Raw genomic sequence first — 27,334 nt, 5'->3', positions numbered from 1 at the left:
CCTTAAAGATGTTATGGTGGGGTTCCCCACGCCTGTTGGTTTGAGCGAGTCTATGTCTCTGGCTATTCAGATTGATCGGCGGCTGCGCGAGCGCAAAGTGGTGCACCATATGGCAGCATCCTCTGAACAGAGTCCTGAGCCTATGCAATGTGATAGGATTCTGACTAGAGCGGAACAGAGGGGATACAGACGTCAGAATGGGCTGTGTTTTTACTGTGGTGATTCTGCTCATACTATTTCTGATTGCCCTAAGCGTATTAAGAGGGTCGCTAGATCTGTTACCATTAGTACTGTACAGCCTAAGTTTCTCCTGTCTGTGACCCTGATTTGCTCATTGTCATCTTTTTCTGTCATGGCATTTGTGGATTCAGGTGCTGCCCTGAACTTAATGGACTTAGAATTCGCCAGGCGCTGTGGTTTTTCTTTGCAGCCTTTGCAGAGCCCTATTCCTTTGAGGGGAATTGATGCTACACCGTTGGCCAAGAATAAACCTCAGTATTGGACTCAGCTGACTATGTGCATGGCTCCAGCACATCAGGAAGATTGTCGTTTTCTGGTGTTGCATAATTTACATGATGTTGTTGTACTGGGGTTTCCATGGTTACAAGTACACAATCCAGTGTTGGATTGGAAATCGATGTCTGTGACTTGTTGGGGTTGTCAAGGGGTACATAGTGACGTTCCTCTAATGTCAATTTCCTCTTCCCCCTCTTCTGATGTTTCTGAATTTTTGTCAGATTTCCAGGATGTATTTGATGAGCCCAAGTCCAGTTCCCTTCCTCCACATAGGGACTGTGATTGTGCTATTGACTTGATTCCAGGCTCTAAGTTACCTAAGGGCCGACTTTTCAACCTGTCTGTGCCAGAACATACCGCCATGCGGAGCTATGTTAAAGAGTCCTTGGAGAAGGGGCATATTCGGCCGTCTTCGTCACCATTGGGAGCGGGATTCTTTTTTGTGGCCAAGAAGGATGGCTCCTTGAGACCCTGTATTGATTATCGCCTTCTTAATAAGATCACGGTCAAATTCCAATACCCTTTACCTTTGCTCTCTGATTTGTTTGCTCGGATTAAGGGGGCTAGTTGGTTTACCAAGATTGACCTTCGAGGGGCATATAATCTTGTTCGTATTAAACAGGGTGACGAATGGAAAACTGCATTTAATACGCCCGAAGGCCATTTTGAATACCTGGTGATGCCTTTTGGGCTTTCTAATGCTCCTTCTGTATTTCAGTCCTTCATGCATGATATTTTCCGCAATTATCTTGATAAATTCTTGATTGTGTATTTGGATGATATTTTGATTTTTTCCAATGATTGGGAGTCTCATGTGAAGCAGGTCAGGATGGTATTCCAGATCCTTCGTGATAATGCTCTATTTGTGAAGGGGTCTAAGTGCCTATTTGGAGTTCAGAAGGTCTCTTTTTTGGGGTGTATTTTTTCTCCTTCGTCTATAGAAATGGATCCTGTTAAGATCCAAGCCATTCATGACTGGATTCAACCCACATCTGTGAAGAGCCTTCAGAAATTTTTGGGCTTTGCTAATTTTTATCGCCGTTTCATTGCCAACTTCTCTAGTGTGGTTAAGCCCCTGACCGATTTGACGAAGAAAGGCGCTGATGTGACAAATTGGTCCTCTGAGGCTGTTGAGGCCATTCAGGAGCTTAAGCGCCGATTTACTTCTGCCCCGTCTTGCGTCAGCCGGATGTGTCTCTTCCTTTTCAGGTTGAGGTTGACGCTTCTGAGATTGGGGCAGGGGCCGTTTTGTCACAGAGGAATTCTGATGGTTCCTTGATGAAACCATATGCCTTCTTTTCCCGAAAGTTTTCTCCTGCGGAACGCAATTATGATGTCGGCAATCGGGAGTTGTTGGCTATGAAGTGGGCATTTGAGGAGTGGCGACATTGGCTTGAGGGAGCCAAGCACCGCGCTGTGGTCTTGACCGATCATAAGAATCTGATTTACCTCGAGTCGGCCAAGCGGCTGAACCCTAGACAGGCTCGATGGTCCCTGTTTTTCTCCCGTTTCGATTTTGTGGTCTCATATCTTCCGGGATCTAAGAATGTTAAAGCGGATGCCCTCTCTAGGAGTTTTTTGTCCTGATTCTCCTGGAGTTCTTGAGCCGGTTGGCATTCTTAGGGAAGGGGTGATTCTTTCTGCCATCTCCCCTGATTTACGGCGGGTGCTTCAGGAATTTCAGGCTGATAAACCTGACCGCTGTCCTGTGGGGAAGCTGTTTGTTCCTGATAGATGGACAAGTAAGGTAATTTCTGAGGTCCATTGTTCGGTGTTGGCCGGTCATCCTGGGATTTTTGGTACCAGAGATTTGGTTGCTAGGTCCTTTTGGTGGCCTTCCTTGTTGCAGGATGTGCGTTCTTTTGTGCAGTCCTGTGGGACTTGTGCCCGGGCTAAGCCTTGCTGTTCCCGCGCTAGTGGGTTGCTTTTGCCTTTGCCTGTCCCTGAGAGACCCTGGACGCATATTTCCATGGATTTTATTTTGGATCTTCCTGTGTCCCAGAGGATGTCTGTTATCTGGGTGGTTTGTGACCGGTTCTCTAAAATGGTCCATTTGGTACCTTTGCTTAAATTGCCTTCCTCCTCTGATTTGGTTCCATTGTTTTTTCAGCATGTGGTTCGTTTGCATGGCATTCCGGAGAATATTGTGTCTGACAGAGGTTCCCAGTTTGTTTCCAGGTTTTGGCGGGCCTTTTGTGCTAGGATGGGCATTAATTTGTCTTTTTCTTCGGCGTTTCATCCTCAGACAAATGGCCAAACTGAGCGAACTAATCAAACCTTGGAAACCTATTTGAGATGCTTTGTGTCTGCTGATCAGGATGATTGGGTGGCTTTCTTGCCGTTGGCCGAGTTTCCCCTTAATAATCGGGCCAGTTCGGCTACTTTGGTTTCGCCTTTTTTTTGTAATTTTGGTTTCCATCCTCGTTTTTCTTCAGGGCAGGTTGAGCCTTCTGATTGTCCTGGTGTAGATTCTGTGATGGACAGGTTACAGCAGATTTGGACTCATGTGGTGGACAATTTGATGTTGTCTCAGGAAAAGGCTCAGCGTTTTGCTAACCGCTGTCGGTGTGTTGGTCCTCGGCTTCGTGTGGGGGATTTAGTCTGGTTATCTTCTCGTCATGTTCCTATGAAGGTTTCTTCCCCTAAGTTCAAGCCTCGGTTTATTGGTCCTTATAAGATTTCTGAGATTATCAATCCAGTGTCTTTTCGTTTGGCCCTTCCAGCCTCTTTTACCATCCACAATGTTTTCCATAGATCTTTGTTGCGGAGATATGTGGTACCCGTTGTTCCCTCTGTTGATCCTCCTGCCCCGGTGTTGGTTGAGGGGGAGTTGGAATATGTGGTTGAGAAAATTTTGGATTCTTGTTTTTCGAGGCGGAGACTTCAGTATCTTGTCAAGTGGAAGGGTTATGGCCAGGAGGATAATTCTTGGGTGCTTGCCTCCGATGTCCATGCCGCCGATTTGGTTCGTGCTTTTCACTTGGCTCGTCCTGATCGGCCTGGGGGCTCTGGTGAGGGTTCGGTGACTCCTCCTCAAGGGGGGGTACTGTTGTGAATTCCGCTCTTGGGCTCCTTCCGGTGGTTGTAAGTAGCACTTTTGTGAATTCTGCTCTTGGGCTCCCTCCTGTGGTTTTGAGTGGTATAGCTGCTTCTTGGATTTAGCATCAGCAGCTGCCTCCACTGATCGTCTTTCTGGCTCGGCTATTTTAGTCTGGCCTTATCCCTCAATCAATGCCAGTTGTCAATTGTTCCTGCTTGGAGTCACTGCTCTTTTGGATTTCTCTGACACTCTGACCAGTTCTGCAAAGATAAGTCCTTGCTTGTCCTTTTGCAGTCCACTTGTTGTGGACTTTATTGTTCAGCACATTCTATGTTTTGCTTATTTGTCCAGCTTATCAGTATGGATCTATTCAGCTAAGCTGGAAGCTCTGGGCAGCAGATTTTGCCCTCCACACCTTTAGTCAGGTGTGGAGATTTTTGCATTTCTCTGCGGTGGACTTTTTCTAGTTTTTATTGCTGACCGCACAGTGTTCTTTCCTGTACTATCTATCTAGCTAGAAGTGGCCTCCTTTGCTAAATCTTGTTTCATACTACGTATTTCATTTCCTTCTCCTCTCACAGTCATTATTTGTGGGGGGCTGTCTATCCTTTGGGGATTTTCTCTGAGGCAAGATAGCTTTCCTGTTTCTACCTTTAGGGGTAGCTAGTTCTCCGGCTGTGACGAGGTGTCCAGGGAGTGACAGGAACATCCCACGGCTACTGCTAGTGTTGTGTTAAGATCAGGAACTGCGGTCTGTATAGTTACCACCTGCTCAGAGCTAGTCGCATGTCGCTCCTAAATCACCAGTCCATAACAGATTTCATGCCTGGAGGCAAGGAGGATTCCCTTTAACAGGCAATACACCTACATGCAACACATTCTGAATCCAGGCCAGAAGGGGGAGCTCTGAACCCGGATTCAGGGGAGCTTCCCCCAGATATATACAGTGTATATTCTGGTCTGGAGGAGTTTGTTAGTTGTGGAGTTGGAGAGACACAGTGGAGGAGAGAGGAGTGTGAGCAGAGAGTGGAGCCGTGCAGCCACGTGTGGTGCTGCAGCTCCAGGACAGAAGAGAACCAGACAGGTTGCATTGATAGCAAGTGTGAGAGGGGAGAAGCAAAGGAGAACAAAGGAGTTCGGAGGGGAACTGTGACCGGGCACCCTCTGAGCTGAAGCGCAGGAATCGGGCACCGGTAGCCCGAGGCTGTGTAGTACTACGCCTCCCACAGCAGAACTGGAGGGCAGAAGACTTTATGCAGTCTGTCCGCACCTACACCCAAAGGTGCAGCAGTACACAGAGCCCGGGTCATGATAGGGACCCTGTAAAAAGGCTTGCATTGCCCACCATATGGGTACTGTCCCAGGACAGGAGACAGAGGACCATATAAGGGAGCCACAGGTAGCAAGGACCTCGCATAAGAGCCTGAGAAGGAAGGCTTACAAACCTCACCTGAGAGAGGGATCCACCATTGCCTCCAGGCCGACTGGACCACACCAGCACCTGTTGCTGGTACCCTGGACTGCAACTGACTACATCTGTAAACCAGGTAAAGAGAAGACTGCAACCCTGTGTCCTTCGTTTATTTTTGCGGCACCACACCATCCCTGCAAAAAACACCGGGAGCCCTAGGGACCCAGCTTCACCTGTGGGAAGTCATACCATGCCCGCTGCCATAACATCACCCCAGAGGACCCCCTTTAAGCAGCGTCGGTCACCCCTGACCGAGTACCACAGGTGGCGTCACATACTTTTATTATTTCACAAACCCCTTTAAAGACCGTCCCTTTTACTTGGGCGCCCAGGGTCACGGACTGGGTCACTCCTGCCGTCACACATCCCATTAAGTACCGGACCCGGTACCAAGTACCCCACGGCCCTGGCGGGCGTTCCACAAATGTAACTTTAGGCCACTCCCTGAGCACACCCATTTCACAACTAGTCACACCCATATCCACTCCCCAACCACACCCATTTAGCATTGCTGATCACACTGTTTCATAAACAATAATTATAAACAGAAAAAAATATGGCCACACAGTGCTCCATACTGTATAATGGCCCCACATGATGCTGCGTAAAGTATAATGGCCACACATGATGCTCCATACTGTGTAATGGCCACACAGTGCTCCATACTGTATAATGGCTACACATGATGCTCCATACTGTATAATGGCCCCACATGATGTTCCATACTGTATAATCGCCACACATGATGCTCCATACTGTATAATGGCCACACAGTGCTCCATACTGTATAATAGACCCACATGATGATCAACACTGAATAATGGCCACATGTGATGCTCAATACTGTATAATGGCCACACAGTGCTCCATACTGTATAATGGCCACACATGATGCTCAATACTATATAATGGCCACAAAGTGCTCCATACTGTATAATGGCCACACATGATGCTCAATACTATATAATGGCCACAAAGTGCTCCATACTGTATAATGGCTACACATGATGCTCCATACTGTATAATGGCCCCACATGATGCTCCATACTGTATAATGGCCAGACATGATGCTCCATACTGTATAATGGCCACACAGTGCTACATACTGTATAACAGCCCCACATGATGTTCAACACTGTATAATGGCCACACATGATGCTCAATACTGTATAATGGCCACACAGTGCTCCATCTATATATATAATTGTCTAAGGGGTACTTCCGTCTTTCTGTCTGCAACTTCCGTCACGGAAATCCCGCGTTGCTGATTGGTCTCGCCACCTGCCTGTCATGGCTGCCGTGACCAATCAGCGACGGGCACAGTCCGATTAGTCCCTCCCTACTCCCCTGCAGTCAGTGCCCGACGCCCGCATACTCCCCTCCAGTCAGTCACCGCTCACACAAGGTTAATGCCAGCGGTAACGGACCACGTTATGCAGCGGGTTACGCACTCTATTAACCCTGTGTGACCAAGTTTTTACTATTGATGCTGCCTATGCAGCATCAATAGTAAAAAGATCTAATGTTTAAAATAATAAAAAAAAAAAAAAACCTGCTATTCTCACCTTCCGTAGTCCGACGATGCGCTCGCGCCTGCAGGTTCCGGTGCTAAGGATGCTATGCGAGAAGGACCTGTGTTGTGAATTTGGATTCTGGGCTCCCCCGGTGGCTACTGGTGGAATTGAACTGGTGTCTTCATCTTCTCTGTTCACCTGTTCCCATCAAGATGTGGGAGTCGCTATATAACCTTGCTGCTCTGTTAGTTGCTTGCCGGTCAACAATGTTATCAGAAGCCTCTCTGTGCTTGTTCCTGCTCCTAGACAACTACTAGATAAGTTGGACTCTTGTCCATGTTTGTTTTTGCATTTTTGTTCCAGTTCACAGCTGTAGTTTCGTTACTGTGTCTGGAAAGCTCTTGTGAACAGGAATTGCCACTCTGGTGTTATGAGTTAATGCCAGAGTTTTAAAGTAATTTCTGGATGGTGTTTTGATAGGGTTTTTAGCTGACCATGAAAGTGTCCTTCCTGTCTTCTGCTATGTAGTAAGTGGACCTCAAATTTGTTAAACCTATTTTCATACTACGTTTGTTATTTCGTCTTGATTCACCGCCAATACATGTGGGGGGCCTCTGTCTCCTTTCGGGGTATTTCTCTAGAGGTGAGCTAGGACTAATATTTTCCTCTGCTAGTTTTATTTAGTCCTCCGGCTGGTGCTGGGCATCTAGAATCAACGTAGGCATGCTACCCGGCCACTGCTAGTTGTGCGTTAGGTTTAGTTCATGGTCAGCTCAGTTTCCATCTTCCAAGAGCTAGTTCCTATATATGCTGATGCTATGATCTCTTGCCATTGAGATCATGACAGTTTGACCGGCCCCCTAAAGGGTTAAAATCCTTGGCTGAGAAAGGAGAGAAATAAGTAGTCTGCTGAAATTTTTTTTTTTTTTTTTTTTCTCTCCTTTGAATGGCTCTGTGTTCACCTGTTTGCAATGGATCTTCAGAGTGTAACTGCAGGTTTGAATAATCTCGCCACGAAGGTACAAAATTTGCAAGATTTTGTTTGTCATGCACCTGTATCTGAGCCGAGAATTCCTTTGCCGGAATTTTTCTCGGGGAATAGATCTGGGTTTCAGAATTTTCGAAATAATTGCAAATTATTTTTGTCCCTGAAATCTCGCTCTGCCGGAGATCCTGCACAGCAGGTCAGGATTGTGATTTCCTTGCTCCGGGGCGACCCTCAAGACTGGGCTTTTTCATTGATACCAGGGGATCCTGCGTTGCTCAATGTGGATGCGTTTTTTCTGGCCTTGGGGTTGCTTTATGACGAACCTCATTTGGAGCTTCAGGCAGAAAAAACTTTGATGTCCCTATCTCAGGGGCAAGATGAATCGGAAATTTACTGCCAAAGATTCCGTAAATGGTCTGTGCTTACTCAGTGGAATGAGTGCGCCCTGGCGGCGACTTTCAGAGAGAGTCTCTCTGATGCCATTAAGGATGTTATGGTGGGGTTCCCTGTGCCTGCGGGTCTGAATGAGTCCATGACAATGGCTATTCAGATCGATAGGCGTTTGCGGGAGCGCAAACCAGTGCACCATCTGGCGGTGTCCACTGAGAAATCGCCAGAGAGTATGCAGTGTGATAGAATTCTGTCCCGAAGCGAGCGGCAGAATTTTAGACGGAAAAATGGGTTGTGTTTCTATTGTGGTGATTCTACTCATGTTATATCAGCATGCTCTAAGCGCACTAAAAAGCTTGGTAAATCTGTTTCCATTTGCACCTTACCGTCTAAGTTTATTCTATCTGTGACCCTGATTTGCTCTTTGTCATCTATTACCACGGACGCCTATGTCGACTCTGGCGCCGCTTTGAGTCTTATGGATTGGTCCTTTGCCAAACGCTGTGGGTATGATTTAGAGCCTTTGGAGACTCCTATTCCTCTGAAGGGGATTGACTCCACCCCATTGGCTAATAATAATAAACCACAATACTGGACACAAGTAACTATGCGTATTAATCCGGATCACCAGGAGATTATTCGCTTTCTGGTGCTGTATAATCTACATGATGATTTGGTGCTAGGATTGCCTTGGCTGCAATCTCACAACCCAGTCCTCGACTGGAAAGCTATGTCTGTGTTGAGCTGGGGATGTAAGGGGGCTCATGGGGATGTACCTGTGGTTTCCATTTCATCATCTATTCCCTCTGAAATTCCTGAGTTCCTGTCTGACTATCGTGACGTCTTTGAAGAATCCAAGCTTGGTTCGTTACCTCCGCACCGAGAGTGCGATTGTGCCATAGATTTAATCCCGGGTAGTAAATACCCAAAGGGTCGTTTATTTAATCTGTCTGTGCCTGAACATGCTGCTATGCGTGAATATATAAAGGAGTCCTTGGAAAAGGGACATATTCGTCCATCGTCATCTCCCTTAGGAGCCGGTTTTTTCTTTGTGTCAAAAAAGGACGGCTCTTTGAGACCATGTATTGATTATCGGCTTTTGAATAAAATCACTGTTAAATGTCAATACCCATTGCCGTTGCTGACTGATTTGTTTGCTCGCATAAAGGGGGCCAAGTGGTTCTCTAAGATTGACCTTCGTGGGGCGTATAATTTGGTGCGAATCAGGCAGGGGGATGAGTGGAAAACCGCATTTAATACGCCCGAGGGCCACTTTGAGTATTTAGTGATGCCTTTTGGTCTTTCTAATGCTCCGTCAGTTTTCCAGTCCTTTATGCATGATATTTTTCGCGATTATTTGGATAAATTTATGATTGTGTATCTGGATGATATTCTGATTTTTTCGGATGACTGGGACTCTCATGTCCAGCAAGTCAGGAGGGTTTTTCAGGTTTTGCGGTCTAATTCTTTGTGTGTGAAGGGTTCTAAGTGTGTTTTTGGGGTACAGAGGATTTCCTTTTTGGGATATATTTTTTCCCCCTCTTCCATTGAAATGGATCCTGTCAAGGTTCAAGCTATTTGTGATTGGACGCAGCCCTCTTCTCTTAAGAGTCTTCAGAAATTTTTGGGCTTTGCTAACTTTTATCGTCGATTTATTGCTGGTTTTTCGGATATTGCCAAGCCATTGACCGATTTGACTAAGAAGGGTGCTGATGTTGCTGATTGGTCCCCTGATGCTGTGGAGGCCTTTCGGGAGCTTAAGCGCCGTTTTTCCTCTGCCCCTGTGTTGCGTCAGCCTGATGTTGCTCTACCTTTTCAGGTTGAGGTCGACGCTTCTGAGATCGGAGCTGGGGCAGTGTTGTCGCAGAAAAGTTCTGACTGCTCCGTGATGAGGCCTTGTGCCTTCTTTTCCCGTAAATTTTCGCCCGCTGAGCGGAATTATGATGTTGGGAATCGGGAGCTTTTGGCCATGAAGTGGGCTTTTGAGGAGTGGCGCCATTGGCTTGAGGGGGCCAGACATCAGGTGGTGGTATTGACTGACCACAAAAATTTGGTTTATCTTGAGACCGCCAGGCGCCTGAATCCTAGACAGGCGCGCTGGTCATTATTTTTCTCTCGGTTTAATTTTGTGGTGTCATACCTACCGGGTTCTAAGAATGTTAAGGCGGATGCCCTTTCTAGGAGTTTTGAGCCTGACTCGCCTGGTAACTCTGAGCCCACAGGTATCCTTAAGGATGGAGTGGTATTGTCAGCCGTTTCTCCAGACCTGCGGCGGGCCTTGCAGGAGTTTCAGGCGGATAGACCTGATCGTTGCCCACCTGATAAACTGTTTGTTCCTGATGATTGGACCAGTAGAGTCATCTCTGAAGTTCATTCTTCTGCGTTGGCAGGTCATCCTGGCATTTTTGGTACCAGGGATTTGGTGGCAAGGTCCTTCTGGTGGCCTTCCCTGTCACGAGATGTGCGAGGCTTTGTGCAGTCTTGTGACGTTTGTGCTCGGGCCAAGCCTTGTTGTTCTCGGGCTAGTGGATTGTTGTTGCCCTTGCCTATTCCTAAGAGGCCTTGGACGCACATCTCGATGGATTTTATTTCAGATCTGCCTGTTTCTCAGAAGATGTCTGTCATCTGGGTGGTGTGTGACCGTTTCTCTAAGATGGTCCATTTGGTTCCTCTGCCCAAGTTGCCTTCTTCTTCCGAGTTGGTTCCTCTGTTTTTTCAAAATGTTGTTCGTTTGCATGGTATTCCTGAGAATATCGTTTCTGACAGAGGGACCCAATTCGTGTCTAGATTTTGGCGGGCATTCTGTGCTAGGATGGGCATAGATTTATCTTTTTCGTCCGCTTTCCATCCTCAGACGAATGGCCAGACTGAGCGGATTAATCAGACCCTGGAGACATATCTGAGGTGTTTTGTGTCTGCTGACCAGGATGATTGGGTTGCTTTTTTGCCATTGGCGGAGTTCGCTCTCAATAATCGGGCCAGCTCTGCCACTTTGGTGTCCCCGTTTTTCTGTAATTTGGGGTTTCATCCTCGATTTTCCTCTGGTCAGGTGGAATCTTCGGATTGTCCTGGAGTGGATGCTGTGGTGGAGAGATTGCATCAGATCTGGGGGCAGGTGGTGGACAATTTGAGGTTGTCCCAGGAGAAGACTCAGCTTTTTGCTAACCGCCGTCGTCGTGTTGGTCCTCGTCTTCGTGTTGGGGACTTGGTGTGGTTGTCTTCTCGTTTTGTCCCTATGAGGGTCTCTTCTCCTAAGTTTAAGCCTCGGTTCATCGGCCCGTATAAGATATTGGAGATTCTTAACCCTGTTTCCTTCCGTTTGGACCTCCCTGCATCCTTTTCTATTCATAACGTTTTTCATCGGTCATTATTGCGCAGGTATGAGGTACCGGTTGTGCCTTCCGTTGAGCCTCCTGCTCCGGTGTTGGTTGAGGGTGAGTTGGAGTACGTTGTGGAGAAAATCTTAGACTCTCGTGTTTCCAGACGGAGACTCCAGTATCTGGTCAAGTGGAAGGGATACGGCCAGGAGGATAATTCTTGGGTGAATGCATCTGATGTTCATGCCTCTGATCTGGTTCGTGCCTTTCATAGGGCCCATCCTGATCGCCCTGGTGGTTCTGGTGAGGGTTCGGTGCCCCCTCCTTGAGGGGGGGGTACTGTTGTGAATTTGGATTCTGGGCTCCCCCGGTGGCTACTGGTGGAATTGAACTGGTGTCTTCATCTTCTCTGTTCACCTGTTCCCATCAAGATGTGGGAGTCGCTATATAACCTTGCTGCTCTGTTAGTTGCTTGCCGGTCAACAATGTTATCAGAAGCCTCTCTGTGCTTGTTCCTGCTCCTAGACAACTACTAGATAAGTTGGACTCTTGTCCATGTTTGTTTTTGCATTTTTGTTCCAGTTCACAGCTGTAGTTTCGTTACTGTGTCTGGAAAGCTCTTGTGAACAGGAATTGCCACTCTGGTGTTATGAGTTAATGCCAGAGTTTTAAAGTAATTTCTGGATGGTGTTTTGATAGGGTTTTTAGCTGACCATGAAAGTGTCCTTCCTGTCTTCTGCTATGTAGTAAGTGGACCTCAAATTTGCTAAACCTATTTTCATACTACGTTTGTTATTTCGTCTTGATTCACCGCCAATACATGTGGGGGGCCTCTGTCTCCTTTCGGGGTATTTCTCTAGAGGTGAGCTAGGACTAATATTTTCCTCTGCTAGTTTTATTTAGTCCTCCGGCTGGTGCTGGGCATCTAGAATCAACGTAGGCATGCTACCCGGCCACTGCTAGTTGTGCGTTAGGTTTAGTTCATGGTCAGCTCAGTTTCCATCTTCCAAGAGCTAGTTCCTATATATGCTGATGCTATGATCTCTTGCCATTGAGATCATGACAGACCTGCCATGACGTCACGGTCATGTGACCGCGACGTCATCACAGGTCCTGCGCGAGAAGGACCTGCCATGTAGTCACGGTCATGTGACCGCGAGGTCAACACAGGTCCTGCGCTCATACCAACCCTGGGACCGGAAGGTGCCGCGTGCACCGCACACAGGCGACAGGACTACAAGGGGCCCTCGGAAGGTGAGTATATGTTTATTTTTTAACCTGTGACATACGTGGCTGGGCAATATACTATGTGACTGGCCAATATACTACGTGGCTGGGCAATATACTACGTGGCTCTGTGCTGTATACTACGTCACTGGGCAATATACTACGTGACTGGGCAATATACTACGTGACTGGGCAATATACTACGTGGCTGGGCAATATACTACGTGGCTGAGCAATATACTACGTGGACATGCATATTCTAGAATACCCGATGCGTTAGAATCGGGCCACCATCTAGTACTGTATAATGGCCACACATGATGCTCAATACTGTATAATGGCCACAAAGTGCTCTATACTGTATAATGGCCCCATAAGATGCTCAATACTGTATAATGGCCCCATAAGATGCTCAATACTGTATAATGGCCACACAGTGCTCCATACTGTATAATGGCCCCACATGATGCTGTGTACAGTATAATGGCCCCACATAATGATGCCAGTGTACAGTCGGGGCTGTAGATGTGTCCCAGCAGCACACATGATGCTCAATACTGTGTAATGGCCACACAGTGCTCCATACTGTATAATGGCCCCACATGATGCTGTGTACAGTATAATGGCCCCACATAATGATGCCAGTGTACAGTCGGGGCTGTAGATGTGTCCCAGCAGCTCTACTTACAATGCATGCAAAGATTTCACCCCCTGTTGCTGTCCACACTGCTGCCTCACAGATCTTGCACATTGCAATGTAGCCCAGCTCTGCGAACTCTGCATGCACTCAGACAACACCACTATTTACTGGCGCCACTCCATAACTGCTGTAGTATAAAAAGGATCCATATATATACTGTGCCTATGACTAACAGGCTGCACTGGATTGGTGTAACTGCTGCCACTACTCCTGGTTATAATGCCTTGTACTGTAAGCACAGCAGGGCCAGCTGCATGTATGTGTGCAGTGCAAAACACACACAGACGTACCTCAGAATGTCCTCTCTCCCTCTCTTAACCGCCGGAAGAAGATACAGAGGGGCGTGGCCTAATACAAGGGGCGTGTCGGCTGCTTCTCCTGCTGGCTGTGCGGGACAAGTGGAGTCCCATGTGGGACTGCGGGCACAGCCTCAAAATTGGGACAGTCCCGCAGTATGAGGGACGGTTGGGAGCTATGTATTTCGTATCCGGCTGCAGGTCACTATTTGGCTGACGGAGCAGTGCTGTCCAACTCCGCAACTCAGCACATCCAGCTACCGCCAGAACTAAGAACAGCTGATCAGTGGGGGTGCTGGGTGTCAGACCCCAAACAATTAAATATTGTTGACCTATTCTCTCCCTCTACTAACCTACCTTTGCCTGACATTGCCATCTCCGTGTGTGGTTCCACCATTTCTCCCATGCAACATGCCCACTTGTCTTGGGGTCATACTTGATTCCGAGCTTTCATTCACCCCCAACATCCGATCACTGGCTCGCTCTTGTCATCTGCACCTCATTTTTGTTTTTTTTATTACATGGGGTTTAAAGAGCTGTCCATTTTTTTCTCCTGCCGCCATTCAAACAAATTTTGCTTCTTTTTTCATGATACATAGGGCTTTATTTTTCATCCACATTTTTTTTTTTTGCTGATATCATGGGAAAATAAGGGAAATAAGTGTCTGTTTTTCTTTTTATTTTCTAACCACAAAAGAATCACTAAATATATTTAAAAATGTGTTCATTATTCTGTAACAATTCTTTTTATATATAGGACAGTGTTATTTTACGGGGGCAGAGCTAGTAACAACGATTTAGATTCACAGTAGCATTGTTATTTACCTATTGTTTAAATTTATTTGACACATTCTCCACTTCATAGTCATAAAAGACCATCAGGGGGCATTTCAATATTGAAATATTTTTATTTTCATCTTTTTTCCCTTGTAGCTGGAGCTGGTATATTAGCCCAAGTTACAAGGGAAATTCAGCCTACAGGGTAAAAGGGTAAATGCCCCTGATGAAGCTGGGTGAAACGCGCGTTGGGGCGCTGAGTTACACACCTATCACCACTCCACATTATTAATATGTAAGTTTACAACAGATATGTGGGCATACTAATTATAAATGTTTCTAGCCTTGGGGGGAGGTTGTTGTTAGCCCTTCATTGAGCTACTCTCTTTTTTAAGAAAATTTGTTACATTTTACATTTAATAAAGTTGATATATTTGTGAGATATTTTGGAGCACCATTTTTCTTTTTGGTTTAGCAGAGCTGTCTGTGTCTCCTATGACCCACAGCTCATCGGGGCTTCTTATTACTGCATACGGAGCTTCTTTAGCGCTGTATATACAGTAATGGAGAAGGCACAAACGGTAATAACCGTGCCATGTCTATGGGGACTCTTGCAGTTGGATTCTACATGAACTTGTGAAGCTGCGCTCCTGCAGTGATGTTATAGGATGTCACTACAGAGTAGGCTTGGGACCACTGGGCGTTTCAAGTCTATGGACGGTCCGGAAGTGGTTAAATGCTTGAAACGTGTTGGCTGCGTCCTAGGAGACCTCAGAGTGTTAGACCATGTGCACACGTTCAGTATTCGGTCAGTATTTTACATCAGTATTTGTAAGCGAAAACCCGGAGTGGGTGATAAATGCAGAAGTGGTGCACATGTTTCTATTATACTTTTCCTCTGATTGTTCCACTCCTGGTTTTAGCTTACAGATACTGATTAAAATACTGACCAAATACTGACCATGTGAATATGGCCTGACAGACGTCTTTTCAGGGCAGTTTGAGACTTTTCAATATTTTTAATTTGCTGGGAATCTTTTTGACAAATCAAAATTCGTCAAAGTTGGTGAATTCAAATTTCCAAACATCCGCTCATCTCTAATTATGAGAAATAAAATGCAGATTTTTTTTTGTTAAGGCTTCTTTCACATTTCCGTCGGTACAGGGCCGTCGCAAACCGTCGGCCCGACGGATGTTGTGCAAATAGTGCACAATGTGGGCAGCGGATGCAGTTTTCAGACGCATCCGCTGCCCATTATGAGTTCCGGAGAGGAGGGGGCGGAGTTTCGGCCGCACATGCGCTGTCAAAAATGGCGGACACGTCGCACAAAAAGTTACATGGAACTTTTTTTTGTGATGACGGTCCGCCAATTACTGACGCATCCAGTGCATGACATATGGAACGTGTGTCCATACGTCGCGATGCGTCGGTAATACAAGTCTATGTGCAAAAAAATGCATCCTGCGGGCGACTTTGCAGGATGCGTTTTTTGCACAGAACGACGCATTGCAACGTCTTCATAAAGATGGAAGTGTGAAAGTAGCCTAAGGCTGCTTTCACACTAGCGTCGGTACGGGCCCGTCGCAGTGCGTCGGCCTGAAGTACCGACGCATGCTGTGAAAGAAATGCCCGACGTGGGCAGCGGAAGCAGTCCCATTGTAAGGTCCGGGGAGGAGGGGGCGGAGTTCCGGCCGCGCATGTGCGGTCGAAAATGGCGGACACGACGCGCAAAAAAAGTTACATGTAACTTTTTTTGTGCCGACGGTCCGTCAAAACACGACGCAACCATCGCACGACGGTTGCAACGTGTGGCACTGCGTCGGTAATGTTAGTCTATGGGGAAAAAACACATCCTGCAGACAACTTTGCAGGATGCGTTTTTTCTCCTGAACGACGCATTGCGACGTACAGCCAAAAACGCTAGTGTGAAAGTAGCCTTACATTAATCTGAAAAAATTAATTATAAATATAATTTTTGCATCTAAGTTTTATAATTTTAGGTGAATACAATCCGACTGGTCCTTACACTGTGCGGACAATACCTGTAACTACCAGTACACCATGCCTGGAAGCGGAAGGACTGCGCAGGTATTCAGGCAGGCACAAGCTGCCTACACTGTTTCCGCCTCCTTCATGCTGGAGCACAGGTCATGAGGTTGATTTCCAAATGATCCGCAGGAGATGGGGGGTCGCCTCTACAGTTAATGGCTGCTTATTGCACTTTATTGTAAAAAAACCAAACCTGTCTGCCCGACTACAGCATGGGGGGAGGCAGCCTGACTCCAGAGAACAATAGCTTACATATAGAGGGAGGCAGACAACATGCGCGGGCGGGCGAGCGGGACCCCTGCAGAGAGCAGGAGCAGGAGCAGAGACCAGGAGCAGAGACCAGGAGCAGAGAGCAGTCCCCGCAACAGCTGACGTGCCACCGGCTGAGAACTACACCTCCCGGCATCCCCGGCCGCGCTGTGATTGGTCCGTCCTGCTGACGTCACATGTTTTGGATTTTCAGTGTCATGTGTTCAGTGCTCTTTGTTTTCAAGGAGAGAAGAGACCGGAGACAGGAGAGGAGAGGTATCAGGAGGCTCATCATTGTGTGACCGAGCCCAGCGCAGCGGAGCCGGCACTGCACCCGTCCATGCCGGGAGGAGGCGGCCAGGTCAGTGTCCTCTCCATACTGCACCGAATCATGTACGTTATATAGGGAATTACTGCTCTTCTAGAGGCTCCTGCCGGCTATTGTCGTGCTTCGGGGCATGCTGGGAGTTGTAGTAGTCCACAACTGCTGTTGGGGTTATTAAAGTCTCGGGGCTTTATCCACGAAAAAAGAGACAGTGACATCCAGAGAGGACACTGCCGTTATGTAAGATTGTGCAGATCACACTGTACAGACTGGGTTGTGTATTGTACGTCGTACAGACCGCGTCGTACAGACAGCGCTCCAGGAGTCCTCGTCGTAAAGACCGCATCGTACAGACAGCGCCATAGAGACCACGTCGTACAGACAGCGCCATAGAGACCGCATCGTACAGACAGCGCCATAGAGACCGCGTCGTAGAGACCGCATCCTACAGACACCTTAGAGACCGTGCCATAGAGACCACGTCGTAGAGACTGCATCGTACAGACAGCGCCATAGAGACCTTGTCGTAGAGACCGCATCATACAGACCACGTCGTAGAGACCTCGTTGTACAGACAGCGCCCTAGAGACCTCGTCGTACAGACAGCGCCATAGAGACCGCGTCGTAGAGACCGCATCGTACAGACGCTGTAGAGGCCGTGCCATAGAGACCACGTCGTAGAGACTGCATCGTACAGACCTCGTCATACAGACAACGCCGTAGAGACCGCGCCATAGAGACCTTATCCTAGAGACCTCATCATAGAGACCGCGTCGTAGAGGCTGCATCGTACAGACCTGATCGTACAAACAACGCCGTAGAGACCGCATCGTACAGACCTCGTCGTAGAGACCTCATCATAGAGACCGCATCGTACAGACCGCGCCGTAGAGACCGTGTCATAGCAACCTCTTCGTAGAGACCGCGTTGTACAGACCTCATCATAGAGACCGCGTCGTAGAGACCTCGTTGTACAGACCTCATCATAGAGACCTCATCGTACAGACTACGTTGTAGAGATTGTGTTATACAGACCGCATTGTTGAGACCGCGTCATAGAGATTGCACCGTATTCACCAATGTTTTTGGCTGTTGCCCCGGATGCCCCAATGTACTAAATACTGTTATAATAACTTATTTGCCAGGGCCGTGGGAATCACTGGTAAATACTGGAATATCGCACTGTAATTGTTGAAAGAGGGGTTCAAACTAAATAAGAGATGTTCCCATCTTATTAAAGGGGCCGAAACTGAAAGTTCTCCCGTATCTCATTGTCTATGGGACTTCCATAAATAGTGGAGCTCTGTACTCGGCTTTCTCTTGCAGTCCTCTAGACAATGAATGGTGCAGAGGCCAAGCATGAGCATCTCTGCCCCATTCAAGATGGCGTTCTGCAGAGCCTGCGTCTCAGTATCACTGGGCGCCTATACTTTTGGGAATAACCTCTTAAGCGATCACATACTTCTAGGATGTGACATCATGGTGGGTTTGCGGTCTGATGTCGTGTTGTTACTCCTCCTTTTAGGCTTTCCCTGCTCAACAGCACCCCCATGTAACCTGGCAGTGCAGGGAACTGCTGCTGACCCCGTTCAGACTGGGCAGAGCAGGTAAAAACAATGAAGTGCTGGAGCCTTATCCCAATGTTGCATTCACTTTGTTCCAAGAGGTCGGGCCCCCGCCAGCCTATCCTAACGATATACCGTCACTTTATAAGAACAACCCCTTTAAGTAGAATGAATATGTCTGGGCTCCTGATAAGTAACAAGCAATGTGGGCCCTCAACCAGTCTGTGCTTTTCCTTTAATGTTAGTATTGGTGCCTATATTATGATGGAAAGTTGGAGAGTGCCCTGGTACTTGTAGTCCCCAGGTGCCAGAGACAGGAAGATGGCAGGGCTGTATTGTGGACAGCGGACGGCAGCAGTCAGGTCTCGCATCGTGAGCTATAAGGTGAGGTTGGCCATGGCTCCTGGTTGCCTGGAGATCAGCTGTACGACAGAGCTCTCTGCCTCGGGCTACAAACGTCTCCTCGGAAGTTGTCACCTGTGATCTGTTCACCTGTGATCCGCTCACCTGTACACAAAGGCAAACAGCTCCTCTCTGGGGCCGGCCTCGCCTCAGCCCGTCACGTGAGCCGGCGTACCGTGTTTATTTACACCGTGTCCCAGCAGAGGGGAGGGCAGGGTGTCGTAACATTAGGTAGGGTTATTTACTCTGCTCCAGCCGGAGGCACCGAGCTTGGCTGGAATCATATGCCTGATTTATGTGTGTGTTGTGTCCTGTCCCTCATCAGTCCACGTGACGGAGGTGTGCGGAGGGGTCGTCCCATCAATCCACCGGATAGGTGACTGCTCCGACCAAGGGAACCCCCAGCCATTATGGGAATGGGAGTCCCACGTCCCCTCGGTGACTGAAACGTCACTGTGGCGTGGTGTGTGGTCCACAATGACCCCATACTTCTTCGCTGTCATTATATGGTGGGCTGATTGTGAGGAGGCCGGAGCCCGACCTATGTCAGTCTATATAGAGAATAAGACCACCCTAAAGCAAATGTACCCTCAGAACATGCTGCCATTGATCATAGCCACTGATGTATCTGCTCGGACCCCAGTTCTTGGGATTGGTTTGGACCCCCAGTGATCAACAAGTTATCCCTTATCACTTGGATAGGGGATAAAGTTAAAATTTGAGAATACCCCTTTAAGTGTAATTTAAAGGGATCCTGTCAAGTTCCCCAAGCCTCCTAAACCACCACCATAGCACTTTAGAGCCCTTTTTGCTTTCTAGTAATGTCCTTGTTCTCCCAGTCCATTTGATATGTGCCAATACCAGGACCTGTCCGGCGAGACATCACGTCCCCAAGACCAGTCCAATTTGTAATCGTGATTCCCCGGCATGACTGACGTCATTCCCAAATACTCAAGTCATAACCTCCAATGGGAATAACTTCCAAACTTGACAATACCCCTTTAAGGGCCTTTTCCAGTGGTCAATAATCCCCCAGATCTCCTGAATGTTAGCGGACGGACGTTTCACAGAGGAAATATATGAAGCAATTGAACACTTTGGTGGCGTAAATATCATCGTCTGACTGCAGCAGCACATCCCCCTCATGTCAACAGGGAATATGCTGCAGACGATCAAACTGTATGCAGCGGTACGATTGTTGTAGTCACTGGCAATAACATAGACCTGGTGTTTAACCCTCTGTGACCCCCTCTTGTTAACCCCTAGTGATGTTCTTTGTGTTCCTAATATAAATCCGCCAGTATGTGATCCCGGGCGATAATTTCGGATATCGGCGCAGCTTCGGTGCTTTACTTCTGCAATAACACAGAATAGGACGTGCTTTGTTTATCTCAGTGTTTCCACCCGTGACGGCCGTGTGCTCCGAGCACGTGGGAATGTTGACTGTGGGACACTAGTGGTGACGCTTGGGTTAACTGTGGAGCGTGTGAGCAGAGCTGCACCCCCCGCTGCGCCGGCACTATACGGTTACACATCGGCCTGGCCTCATTTCCAGCCTGCATTGTTTCTCGACGTTCCCTACTCCTCTGTTGCTGCCAAAGTTTTGCAAAAAGGAAACTGATCCGTCTGCAGTGAGGAGTGGAGCGTGCGTCGGTTGCAGCGATCTTCACCTGAACACCACCGCGCTCGTCCATCGCCAGTAATGTGAACACACTATGTGGTCCCACTAATAAATAGGGTTAGTATTGGCCTAGGTGACTCACTCCGAGAATACGGTCACTCAGGATTACACTTCTCTAACCCCGGCTCCATTTATATACTTGGGCCCTTGAAATAAATCTATTCATGGCTGATTCTAGCGCTGGTGTACGGTCCCCACCCTGAACAAAAACAACCGTGATTTCCCTGTGACGGGAAAGACTGAAGGGGCTGCGGCACTATATCATCCATCGTGGCCTGTCATTACACAGTGCCCCTTTATACTGGATGTGTCGAGATTGGCAAACATGGCTTCCAAAAACAGCAACAGTCTAGTCCATGGACAGTGTAATATGTTGGAGCACCATGAAGGGAACCTATCAGCATGGTTTAACATACAGGCGTAGTGGTATGGCTGTATAGATAGAGGCTTGTCCCTTAATAAAAATGTCACCTTTTTTTGTACAGCTCTGACGTGGCAGACATGCGAAATCTAGTATAAAATGTGTATGCAGATCAGGCTGGTAGCTCACTGGGGGCGTGTCAGTGGAAGAAGCAGTCGTGACACACCCATAGTGCACTTCCAGCCTGATTTGCATATGTCTTCTGTGCTAAGTTTCTCATTAATTTTTATTGGAGTAGGGGAAACATCTGCTCAGCCGTACCACTGCAGTATGTACTTATGTAAAAATGTGCTGACAGGTTCCCTTTAAGTGAAATCACCAGCTGCAGTACCAGACACAACCTGTGAACAACAGGGGTGCTGTAATGGAGCAGCTACATCTCTGTAATGTTAGGATTGTACCATAAATTGAAAAACAAGTATAACAACCTCTTCAAATAACCATATGGGGTCGCTGGTTAGAGAACTAAATGGGATCTTTCTCTATAAGCACCGATGGCGTATCAGCACTGGTGGCGGCTTATCAGCCAGAAAATAAAAGGGTCGGGCTTAGTAAGTCGACCTCAAAACACATTAGGTTCCATTGATATTGGCTTGTTCGACTGACTTTAATGTGCATGCGGGCCTTTCATCATATACATTAAGGGCAAGAAATAATAGGATATGGAACAAACATATGGCCAAAGTCTTTGGGAGACTTCCTAGTGGAACAACTGTTTTTTTTTCTTAAAAGGGTCTGTACCAAGATTAGGAGATAACTTCCTGATCACGGGCCGACCACTTGGCTGCCCCAGGCGCTCCCATCAAGAATGAATGGAGCCTATGCTTGACCCCTGCTCTTTTCAGAGGGAGCACCATTGTCGGCTGGACCCCACCAGTAATGATGTTACCTCTTATCCCATGGATGAGGGTAACTTTCAATCTCGTTACCAACCCTTTGCTGTGGGGAAATAGCTACAATACACAGACAGATTATAGCACCGTAAGTAGGATGAGGTGATGGCGACCCTTTGTTGGTGACAGGGCTGTGGAGTCGGCGTCGGAGCCCATTTTGGTGGAGTCGGTGTCATGGAAATTGAGGAGTCGGAGGTTTGGCTTACTGCCCTGTTTAGACTGTGGAGTCGGAGCCCATTTTGGTGGAGTCGGTGTCATGGAAATTGAAGTGTCGGAGTCGGATTTTTGGCTTACTGACTTCACAGCCCTGGGTGGGGGGCACCCTGGCTGCTGCCACTTTTGCCCCTTCTGTAAATCAGCCGTGGTGCCCTGAATGAGAGTTGTGTAACGGGAGTAGTATAACCATCAGCTCCCTAATATAAGGTCGGTATTGAGTTGCTGACAGTGCACCCCGTCGTGATCTTGCATGGCTGGCAGTGTGCTGTAGAGTTTACAATGAAGTCCCGACCCTGGTGAGAAGGGACGGTTTCCAGTAATAACACGAGGTCAGGGCATTGCTAGTTCTGGCGGCAGGCCTGTGCCATCTGCTCTGGCCTCGGACTCCCTTCACCTTACGGCATTGTCTCCTTATTTGAATATTCGGTTGACAGAGGCGCGGAGACACAGGACGTGTTTGTTCTGCTTTCCATACAGTGTCGGTTTGGCTCAGGTCAGAGGATTGGGTAGATCACTGCTCGGCTGTTGCTGAGGAGCTTATTTTCGGCTGTCAGTGCTTCAGTTGTCTTTTCTTTGAGATTCGGGCCTTCTGCCAGCACGTTAGGCCTGGGGCAGTCAACGAATCCGTGCTTGTGTCGGCCTCCTGTTCCTTTTTTTTTTTTTTTTTCATCTGTTTTTCTCCTTTCCCTGTAATTCACAGAAGAGGAAGGGACGTTTGCTTTGTTTCTACTTTTAACCCACAAGGAAGCTGACGTCTGAGTCCTGCCTCATGTTCATGATCACTATTTTTTTTCTCCCTCTCGTGTTTACCAGGATGTTCCTCGGTTTCGTTTTTTTTTTTTTGCTATTTAAAGTGACGCGGTGTTTATTTGAGGCTACGTCAAAAAGTTTTACCAATGTTTTTTAAGCATTTTGTTTCTTGTATATGACAAACACACATAGCTGCCATAATATATAGCAGCTGAGCGACAGTATAGCTATAAAATCTCATCGGCTAATGTGCTCATCAGCTGGTAGCGGTTTTCTTCTATAGTACTGTTTATACCTGGCAAGAAACGATATAGAATTTTAAAAGGCGTCGTATATCTGAGGAAGGAGACATCACTGGTCTTTATTTTTCCTACAACAGATACATGGATCCTGTTATTGGATCCCAATAAATTCAAAGGGGTTCCCAATGAATACATGTTGGCAGCCGAAAAGATCAAGTTATCTCCTATATGTAGGATGGGGGATAGCTTGCTTAATCTTGGGGGAGTTTGGAACCCCAAGAACGATTCAGTTCTCTACAGCTGTGTCCTGAATGGAGCAAAGCTGCATATGCATGACCACTCCATTCATTGTCTATGGGACAGAAGGAAATAGCCGAGTGCTTTGCTCAGCAGCCCCATACACCATGAATGGAGCCGAGGCCACACACCTCCATTCAATACGAAGCTTTAATGACCGCTTCTAGAGCCCCGTTCTCAGAATCGCACTGGAGCTGACCACCAGCAATAAGCAAGTTATGATCTATCATATGGATAGGGGATGACTTAATTTTTGGGTGGCTAACTCTCGAAGGCCCCCATACATGTTTGATTATAGTTGGTTGAGCCCACCGATCTCTAGTCGGATCGGTTATCTCCCACGTCTCCCCCCAACAGATGTTGTCAGGGACATGAGGATTTGCAGTTCTCCCACTCCTATGCCAACTCTACTCCAGTGGTGATAAAGTGGAAAACTGGAAGGACAAAAAGAACAATAGGGTCTTATCCGGATAATAAGTGGGCAATAGTGCTCACGTGGTCAGGGGTGTGTGCTCCAAACCACTAAAATGTTTAGGTGGCACAGACCCACGGTGTTGTAAATACAAAAGACTGGAATCAAATGGGTTAAAAGTGCGCTGCCATCGGAAAGATGATGAGGAGACAGGAATCCAAGATTGCGGTTTATTGGCCAATGGGTTTCGAAGTTTCAGATGCTGTGATTTGTCCTGATGAAGAAGTTTGAAACTTCAAGACGCGTTGGCCAATAAACCGCAATCTTGGATTCCTGTCTCCTCATCATATTTCCGATGGCAGGGCACTTTTAACCCATTTGATTCCAGTCTTTTGCAACTCTACTCCAGTAGCAATGCTGTGACGAGACAACATGTGACCACTGACTGTAGCAGAGAGGTCACCGCTGCAGCCAGTGGTCCCAGGAAGCTCCAGGATTGGCGTGGCGGGGCATATTTACTGTAACACCATCATCTAGAGCAAATGTAGGCCATTTCCTTAAAAGCTGCGGAAACTGAATGCCAATATTTCCAATGTGAGTGCTAAACATCATATCATATTATGTAGCGGATCAGGGCATCTACCAGTGCATTAGGCTTGTCATACCAGGGTCCAGGGCATCGGAGGACAGTCCCTATGGGAGCTGTAATGGTAGTTGCGTCCATGTTTCTTACAAACAGTACAGCAAGTCATCATGTAGGATCAGGATGTGAGAACTGGCCTGTATTCATTTTACAGTACAGAATAAAGCACCATTACTCCACCTATGGCTGTGTCTGGTACTGCATCTTAACCCCTTATACTTGATTGACAACGCTATGGTATTCACTTGCATTTTTACACTCTGTATCTGACAGATATCACTTGTTGAGAAAAAAATGGGGGGAAAAACAAGCACAAAAGAACGTTATCCAGATAACTGCATTATGGGGTGGTGCGTAGTGATGAGCGGACGTGCTTGGGTAAGGTGTTATCCAGCATGCTCATGTGCTAACCGACTGTCTTCGGCTGTCAAACAGCCTCAAGACATGCAGCCGTGGGGGCGCAAACATATTTTTCGAGTACGCCGAAGACACTCAGCACCCGTGCATGCTCGGATAACACTTTACCTGAGCACGTTCGCTCATCACTAGCACTGGTGCCCAGTGGTTCCCTGGTTAGGTTGTGATAACGTGCAACTCTTTAAAGAGCTCAAGGTGTGATCAAGTTACTGCTGCTCTGCAGGTTGGGGGATCCAATATAGAGATCTTGTAGAGGACATGCTGGTATGCTGCTCTACATGTTGGTGGATCCAATACAGATATCTGGTAGAGGAGATGTGGGTTTGCTTCTCCACAGGTTGAGGGATCCAATATAGAGATCTGGTAGAAGAGATACGGGTTTGCTTCTCCACAGATTGAGGGATCCAATATAGAGATCTGGTAGAGGAGATGCGGGTTTGCTTCTTCACAGGTTGAGGGATCCAATATAGAGATCTGGTAGAGGAGATGCGGGTTTGCTTCTCCACAGGTTGAGGGATCCAATATAGAGATCTGGTAGAGGAGGTGCGGGTTTGCTTCTCCACTGGTTGAGGGATCCATTATAGAGATCTGGTGGAGGAGATGCAGGTATGCTGCTCCTCAGGTTGGGGGATCTAGTATAGAGCTTTGGTTGAGGAGATGCAGGTATGCTACTCCTCGGGTTGGGGAATCTAATATAGAGATCTGGTAGAGGAGATGCGGGTATGCTGCTCTGCAGGTTAGGGGATCAGATATAGAGATCTGGTAGAGGAGATGCGGGTATGCTGATCCGCAGGTTGGGGGGATCTAGTATAGAGCTCTGGTAGAAGAGAAGCGGGTATGCTCCGCAGGTTGGGGGATCTAATATAGAGCTCTGGTAGTGGAGATGCCTGTATACTGCTCCACAGATTGGGTGATCTAGTATACACTGTGTTCCAAATTATTGTGCAAATAATATTTCCTCATATTTTCTCTAAATTACCTATCTGAATTGCAGTCATTGTTATTTTCCAGTCATCTACTATTCTAGTATAATTGCAATGTTTTGGAACAAACTGCCTATGAAAATAGTATCTTTTTAAAAAAAATAAACACTCAAAATGCATGTTCCAAATTATTATGCACAGCAGAGTTTTCAACCTTTTGTTTTATTATTTTGAACAAAAAAATGGTCAATTGTGAAGTTATAAGCATTATCAGCTTATTACAAAATGAAATCAAACAGTTTTCAAGTAAAAACTTTATTCTAGGTGATGTTACATTTGCACATAGGACGCCTTGTTCGAAAGAAGCTTCTGAACTCTCTCGTCCATTGAATTTGTCAGTTTTTGGATGGTTTCTGCTTCAGTTGTTTTGCATGTGGACAGAATACCCTCCCAGTGCCGTTGCTTAGATGGGAACTGCCTCCCGCCATCATAGACACTCCTTTTGATGATGCTCCAGAGGTTCTCAATGGGGTTGAGGTCAGGGGAAGACGGTGGCCACACCATAAGTTTGTCCTCTGTTATGCACATAGCAGCCAGAGATGCAGATGTGTTTTTGCAGCATGAGACGGTGCATTATTATGCATGAAAATGATCTTGCTGCGGAAAGCACGGTTCTTCCTCTTGAACCATGGCATGAAGTGTTGTTTTAGAAACTCCACATAGATTATGGAGTTCATCTTTACCCCTTCAGGGATCATAAAGGGGCCGACAATCTCTCTCCCCATGATTCCAGCCCAAAACATTACTCCACCTCCTCCTTGTTGGTGCCTTAGCCGTGTTTTCATGGGGTGTCCATCAACCAGCCATCCTCCACTCCATCCATCTGGACCATCGAGCGTTGCACGGCACTCATCGGTGAACAAAACAGTTTGGAAGTCAGTCTTCATGTATCGTTTGGCCCAATGGAGCCGTTTCTGCTTGTGTGCAGTGGATAGAGGTGGTCGACAGGATGGCTTACACACAGCTGCAAACCTCTGAAGGACCCTGCATCTTGTTGTTCTGGGGACGTTGGAGGCACCAGCAGCTTCAAAAACTTGTCTGCTGCTATGACAAGGCATTTTTGCAGCTGCTCTTTTAACCTTACGCAATTGCCTGTTGGAAAGAGTCCTCAATTTTTCCTTATCAGGACGCACACGTGTGTGCTGGGAATCAGCTACATACTTCTTGATTGTGCGATGATCACGATGAAGTGTCTTGGCAATGTTGATTGTAGTCATGCCTTGACCTAAATACTCCACAATTTGTTGCTTCTCAGCAGCCGACACTTCCTTTTTCTTTCCCATTTTGGCAAAAAATGTAGGCTGCTTAATAATGTGGAACAGCCTTCTTAAGTAGTCTTACCTTTATTTGGAAACTAAATTTGCACAGGAATCTGCAATTGCTTTCAGTGTTATAAAGAGCCCTGACACACGTCACCATCAATGAGTTTAAATGACAAACAAAAAATTCTAACCTTATCACTCCTAAACTCTATGTGCATAATAATTTGGAACACAGTGTAGAGATCTGGTAGAGGAGATGCGGGTATACTGCTCCTCAGGTTGGGGGATCT

General features: G+C 47.2%; 2 protein-coding genes across 6 annotated transcripts in view; one reads left to right on the top strand and one right to left on the bottom strand.

The window, feature by feature from the left end:
• Positions 1–16,642, bottom strand: part of KLHL6 (kelch like family member 6) — a 181,617-nt gene extending 164,975 nt beyond the window's left edge. Inside the window, exon 1 of the mRNA XM_077291093.1 lies at positions 16,539–16,642. The gene's annotated coding sequence lies outside the window, so the exon portion shown is untranslated. The remainder of the gene's footprint in view (positions 1–16,538) is intronic.
• Positions 16,643–16,746: 104 nt separating this feature from the next.
• KLHL24 (kelch like family member 24) overlaps positions 16,747–27,334 on the top strand; it is an 80,321-nt gene continuing 69,733 nt past the window's right edge. For 2 of the 5 annotated variants that reach the window (XM_077291090.1, XM_077291087.1), the window contains exon 1: positions 16,772–16,896. The gene's annotated coding sequence lies outside the window, so the exon portion shown is untranslated. Of the gene's footprint in view, positions 16,929–27,334 lie in introns of all 5 variants that reach the window. The other 3 variants (XM_077291086.1, XM_077291091.1, XM_077291088.1) reach the window with 3 other exon arrangements.

Source organism: Ranitomeya variabilis, chromosome 2 (assembly GCF_051348905.1).
Source record: "Ranitomeya variabilis isolate aRanVar5 chromosome 2, aRanVar5.hap1, whole genome shotgun sequence".
Lineage (NCBI taxonomy): Eukaryota > Metazoa > Chordata > Amphibia > Anura > Dendrobatidae > Ranitomeya > Ranitomeya variabilis.
Note: the sequence above shows the minus strand (reverse complement) of the source record. Positions and strands in the feature narration are given on the sequence as shown.